Source organism: Pollicipes pollicipes, unplaced genomic scaffold, assembly GCF_011947565.3.
Source record: "Pollicipes pollicipes isolate AB1234 unplaced genomic scaffold, Ppol_2.1 Scaffold_7231;HRSCAF=8579_pilon_pilon_pilon, whole genome shotgun sequence".
Lineage (NCBI taxonomy): Eukaryota > Metazoa > Arthropoda > Thecostraca > Pollicipedomorpha > Pollicipedidae > Pollicipes > Pollicipes pollicipes.
The window spans coordinates 2,921,668-2,927,997 of NW_023597034.1; positions in this window are offsets into that span (position 1 = coordinate 2,921,668).

Here is a 6,330-nt window from a genome sequence, read left to right on the forward strand (position 1 = left end):
GTCAAATTTGTGGCGCCGACCACGGCTTCGGCGCCCTGTCTGAAGACGCAGCGTCCTTCCATAACTATGCTGCATTCCCTTCGCGGGCAGCAACGTAGTTCGTGTGATTTAAAGGATTTTTGGTCCCAAATATGCTGACAATTCGCGGGATGCTACCGTTCACACACAGCACGCGAGCGAAGGCGTTATCCTGTACTTAAGATGCACCAACTGTCCAGGCTTAAGGTAAATCTGCGGTAAGTGCAAAAAGTGTCGAAAATATTAGAAAAATGCCAGTGCCGCTGTAAACTTGTTGCACGCGTTCTTTGACATGTACCCGTAGATGCAATTTTGCACCGTATCAGGTACACTTTTCACAGCGGTACACCTGAGAGAGTACAGAAAAGCTTCTGGCGCACGACATCCATGGTGAAGACCGTTGACCTTACCTCAGTGATGACATGGATTTCTTACCTCAGTGATGACATGGATTTCTTAACGTCGTTCTATAGCTCGAGATCCTTACTTTACTTGGGCTCCACCTCGTTCACGATGGTGCTTCCTTTTCAAATAAAAAGTATCTCGGAAAAGGAGCAGCGCCTCTTGCTGTACGGTGGCCTGAAGACATCCAACTTACCTAGCGGTACGATGAATCCGTTCCTGAATCGTGTTTGGGCCCTATCGTTCAAAGCGCCCTGTCGTGTCGTAGCTCTCAACCACCGCAAGTCCTGGGCTTCCTCTCATTCATAAGGGTCTTCTGCAGCACGAGCGTTCCCGACCATACTAATCCCTTCATAAGCTGGGGGACTCCTCTCGCTTATATCATGCAGTTGATAATGGCCTAACCTGACCACATGCTGACCATGTGCAGTAGACCCAAAGCGGCCTTCGAGGGTCCGCTGAAACTTCAAGGCGGGCAAAAAATGTTTGCCCTCCCTGGTAAGCCCGACGCGGTGGTGCCGCCCCCGCCTGGTGGTGCCGTATCGCGCCCCTCCTCCTGGCCATACCCACCACACAACCACTATTTGTGACTATTGACTGCCATGAGGCGTGCAAGTACACACACTGCGCCAGCAAGTGAGTTTGGGCGCATCCATCGAACCAAACATAAATAGGAAGCAAACTTTGCTAGCCTTCGCGTGGAGCCGGGGTCAGCTCAAGGATGGACTGCATTGTCTGCCAACGTGGAGTCGGTTCACTGAAAGGGAATCTTACACATTCGAAGACGTTTAGGCAAGAATCATATATGGTGGAATGAGCTGACATAACTATTGGTATACTTTGAAGTACAAAAGGTCGCTGTAGGCGGCACAGATTCTCTGTTTAGTAAATATGCACCTCAAGGCGTCATTGCTTGATTATGTCATCGCACCTTGCTCAGCAGTGATTGAGAGCCGATTAACGGTCGCTGTATCTGGAAGTCGTGCCCACGAACGTCAGATATGAACGTCTCGACAATTATGCTATTATTGGCGTTGAACGACGCATGTCCGACGAAATGACAGAATCTTAATGACACTATCATATGAGTGTCTGGGTGACATTGAAATAGTCAACCCAAAAAGTCTTTGCGGGTGTGTAGCTTAGAAACTGGAAGTGCTTAGGTCTTAAGCAGGGCAGGGCTGTGGACTGCGTCGAATAATCTCCAAGATGGTTATTTCAGCTTAAACCCCTTACAAATGTGGAACACCACCCTTAACTTGCTAGTCAGGGTCAGAGTTGAGTCAGCCGCATAGGCTGGAATCGCCGATCAGCCAACTCAAACCTACTTGCAGATCCCGCCAAGCAGTATTGTTCTGTAAGATGACAGCTGTGCAGTGAATGGCGCGTTTGACGTTTTGACGTCTCGTATGAAATGTTCAATGCGACCCTTTTACGACGGATGGAGCGGCTTACACCCTGAACCGTTTGAGCGGATTCAACTCCGCCGGGATGGATTTCGGAGTTTGCTCACATCTGAAATCGGCATGGGAGTCGATTCCAGATTCAGCTGTGCTGCCCGCAGCCTGAGTCAGAGTCGGTGTAATGCACTAGAGTCCGAGTCCCTGGACCAATTCCGCCAGAGTGCAACCAAACATATAAACCTGAAAGGAAATATGATGAAACTGTTTTACAACTCCGTGCGCAGGAAAGCGACCCCCATCCGTGATCAGGCGAGCCTCAAGCCTGACTCTTTTGTATGGGAGGCTGCGTGGTTCGGCCAGGTACACGGCAGCCAGCGCTGCCGACGCCGCAGGAACATGCCTCAGCACCACGTCGATCCCGGGAGGCGGCCTCCCTCGGACGACCACGCACGAGCCAGATGGGATGTGGCTCTAAAAGCCGAATCATCACAGCGAGCCGAAACACTGACGGCCTTTGCCCCGAGGGAACCCTGAAAACCTTCGCTAAACAGAAACACTATTCATCATTTCAGAAACACAGAAACACCATTCATATCTGGGCGAGTGGAATATGTCGGGATGGGTGGGGGGGGGGGGGGGGGGGGCAACGCAGAGTTGCCGGTCGATGCCAGTGGAAGGCCGACCAGACCGCCAAGTGTCGGCGACGAAGCAGCACCGGCCGTCAGCTGTGAAATTTCTCATTACCAGGCGTCAGGGGAGGGCGCAGAGTGGATGTCTCGCGACGTAGCGTGCCGCGGCGCGCTGGCCGACCGGCTTCCGGTGCCCTGCTGGGCCCGCGGCACGCACCGCCAGTCCCTCCCCCCCCCCCCCCCCCCGGCGGCGCCGATTGCCGGCCTCGGGGGCGACGGAGGCGCTTGTCGAACCGTGGGCAGTGTCGACGTGTTTGTGGCCGCGGTTTGGGGCGGCAATGTCCGCGGAAGTGAGACAGATGGCAAGTGATACTGCCGGGGGCTGCTCTATTGCTGCCGTGTGGGACCCATCTGCGGGACGAGGCAAGTTCGGGGCATCTGTCAGGGCACGCCACAGGCGTTTCCAACTTAGAGGAACGATGCAGGACCGTCACGTTCGGTAACAGTAAACCAACAATGAAGAGTCTTTTTTTTAAAAAAGTGTTGTTGTTCCGATGGCGCAACAACGCAGTCAGACATTTACCTTGCTCATCATGCTCCAGCGTGCTCCACCATAAAATATTTATGTATGCTTTCCTCCATCTCCCATGCCAATGGGAAAGATAAAACGCCAGAGCTCATGGTATGGCATGCCCTCAGAGGCTATAAGCCCATCTAAGGCCCCCTCCCGCGCCCGTATTTTCGTCCTACGACCCCTTATTGCTACTTTACACATTTTAAGCACGCAGGCGACCGTGCCTGCTTTCCGCTGCATCCACTCTTGTCGGGACACTTTGCGTCCGCGAAAACTGGGTCCATGAATACTGTGCATGTGTGTGTATGCCCATACCGATAGAATGAAAACACTACCACAGATAATCGCCTGGTTTCAAAGAATTTCTTGCCTACATGTCAGCGTGAGAAGGTGAGAAAGCGTGTGGCCACGGATCAGCGTGAACCACTTTCTGCCCACCAGTCTGCAGTGGGCGAGGCATTCAGCGCATACAGGGCCCATAGCAAGGGAGTATTATTTGTGGTCGCTAAAAACATGTTCCCGCAGAACTTACACACATGTTAGGAAAATACCTAATATATGCCTCAAAAATGTAAACTAGACGGTGGGAGAAATCTGCATAGATGTCAAATAATTGATCCGTCAAATAATCGAACACTGCTCGTGGCTTACCGTATCACACGCAACGCTATGAAGAAGCTTTCTCCGGCCTCATGATGCAGTTGGTTAGAGCGTATGCCTTCTGGTTAACCCACCCGTGGCGGGTAAGTTTGAGTCCATTTAGACGCTCGCTATCTGCCCGGACTGGAATGATCTGCAGCCAAGGCCAGTTTGCGGTCGCGCTAAATATCGGGTGACGTCAGAGGCCAGGACGGACCGTGTCGAGCGCTGCGGCACGCCAAGCCCTCGCCGCAAAACCCTGCTATTAACACGGAATTTACGATCGGATGGTGTGTTAGGGGCTCGCGTAACAGACATTGCTTAGCACGGGCGCTGATCAAAGAAATCAATCCAATCGAAAGGTTTGGACCAAATCTTTAACAAGAAAAGCAAACAAACAGCCCAGCGTTAACATAGCGCGGTCAATGTTTCTTGGGCTAATCCAGAAATCCTACACATATTTTCCAATTGGATGTAAGCGACAGGTAAACCGAGGTTTGAGCTACGTTCGCCATGTGAATACGTGCAAGACGAGCCGCAGTGTTGGCTCGTGTTTCATCTGTTCGTGAGGGCCCGTCGGCCAGTAATCGGCTTATCCCTCTCCTGCTAGCCTTTTGCTTGAGACCAAGGGTGTATTCACCGCGAGCCAAGAGTGTTCTACCGTAGGCGTGGTGGAGATCGACCGCGATGTACGTTTGGTGGTGTACGTGCTCGGCAGCTCAGCCCCGAGCTCCGCTGGGCGACACCTGGCATGCCCGCGCCCTCCCCGCTCCGCTTGTCCAATCCTGCCCCCGGCGACCCGACCCAGACACAGGCCATGTGGTCACGGGCCAACCATTGCGCACCACGCGGGGCTGTACCCGGTGCGTCGCGCCGGCCAAGGTGACGGTCCAGGTCAAGGTTGGCCCAGCGCCCCAGATGGGCCAGGACAGACCAGAGCAGCTGAACCAGCCGAGGCTACAAGCAGACCTATACACTATGATATGTGACGTCAAGGAGAATATTTGCCGGAAGTGGTAGCAGCGCGACTGAGTTTTTGTTAACATCTTCGTAATTTTAGTGACAACAATCGCGCGTGCCAGACACGGGCATCTTTGTGCACATGTGTTACCCGTACATCTTGCCCATGGAAATCGCAAATTATGTTGTTTGCGGCTTATGGCACACTCTTTACCACTCGTCAGTTGGATGCGCAAACTGACTTGTAAATGAACAAATCGGATGCGCCATGTCTGTCCCATTCCGATCAAGTAACGGACAAGATTCTACGCGTCATGTAGATTCTGCGCAACACTACGCAGTCTCTTTGTCGTTCGTGTCGCTGCAGACACCAAGAGGCTCACAATATTTAGGTACGACGTCACGAATGACGTTGACAGCACGCGCTGTTGGCGGCTGGGAACAGGGTGATCGTCCCTTTGAGGCTGCTCACGAAGAGTAAGACGAAACCACTTTATGCCAATATCGAGAGTCTATCAAGAGGAGGAGTTAACGAAAACAGGTTCTTCGCGACATGGTGTTGCCAGAATGACCATGCTAGATGCGCTATTTGTCCAGTTGATATTTCGGTCTAGTTGGTGAATATACAGGATTGTATTCGATGATTACCTGGCCCTTGCCCATCACATCTGAAGGCCTGACACAGCAGACTGACTCGTGTTACGTGTCTGCACGAGACGGTTGCAATGGATGGGTCGCCTTATCCATTGCCACTGTCATCACCACCATCATCGTCATCATCTAGTTGAACTCCTCCATGGGTCTCCTCCATGCACATTATGGTTGTCACGCGCCCTTGTCCGAAGCTTCAAAGGTAACTGAGTAATCAGGAGGGGAGGAAACGGCCACGCGCGCAAACGCACGTACGCGCATGTCACAGGTCACAGGCCCGTAGAAACGAGCGTTCAGGTTATGATCCGGTGAAACCGGCTGTTGCGCCAGTCGCAGACAACTCTCTCTTCCAGATGAACTTGACAATTTGCATGGGAATCCCCCACTGCGTTTAAGGCAAACCATAGAGTGTTGTCAGTTTAAGCTGGTCAGAATGAAAACCTTCGCGCCTTTTCTGTTCTGATGTGTGGCAGCGTAAGCTGTTTACCATGTTAAGTGTTTTGCTCTCGTACGCTCATCATGGTGACGTGGTGACATGGTGATGATGATGGTGTCACCATCATGGTCGCCCGGCTGTCCGTCGTGAAGTAAATGGGTCTGAAATGATGTGACTAGCCGCTGGAGCTAAGCTGGAGTCACAAATAATAATCCAGTAAAAAGGACATTCAAACTCTGCTATTCTAGTGTACACCTTCACCTTCACCGCGTACACCTTCCGATATGAGGAGAGCAGTGCCAACAAGACTAACACCCGGTGCGACCACCGAAGATCTTTGGCGAGAAGTCCCTTAGAACAATGGCCACGTGACGTGCAAAATACCCCAATGAACATTAACTGAACACTGAATTCAATGCAGAGTGATGTGCGCGCATCCTAACTCCATTCGTTTCTCGCAAGAATCGTCTCTCAAAGACGTAACAGCTGTAGGAATAAAATGTCATGCCTAGTTACATTGAATGAAATCCACCGACTGCTGAGTCATTATCCGCATCACTGAGATCGTGTTAGTTATGCCATGGGTCGAGGAAAGCTGAAGGCCCGTTCAACCAAGTA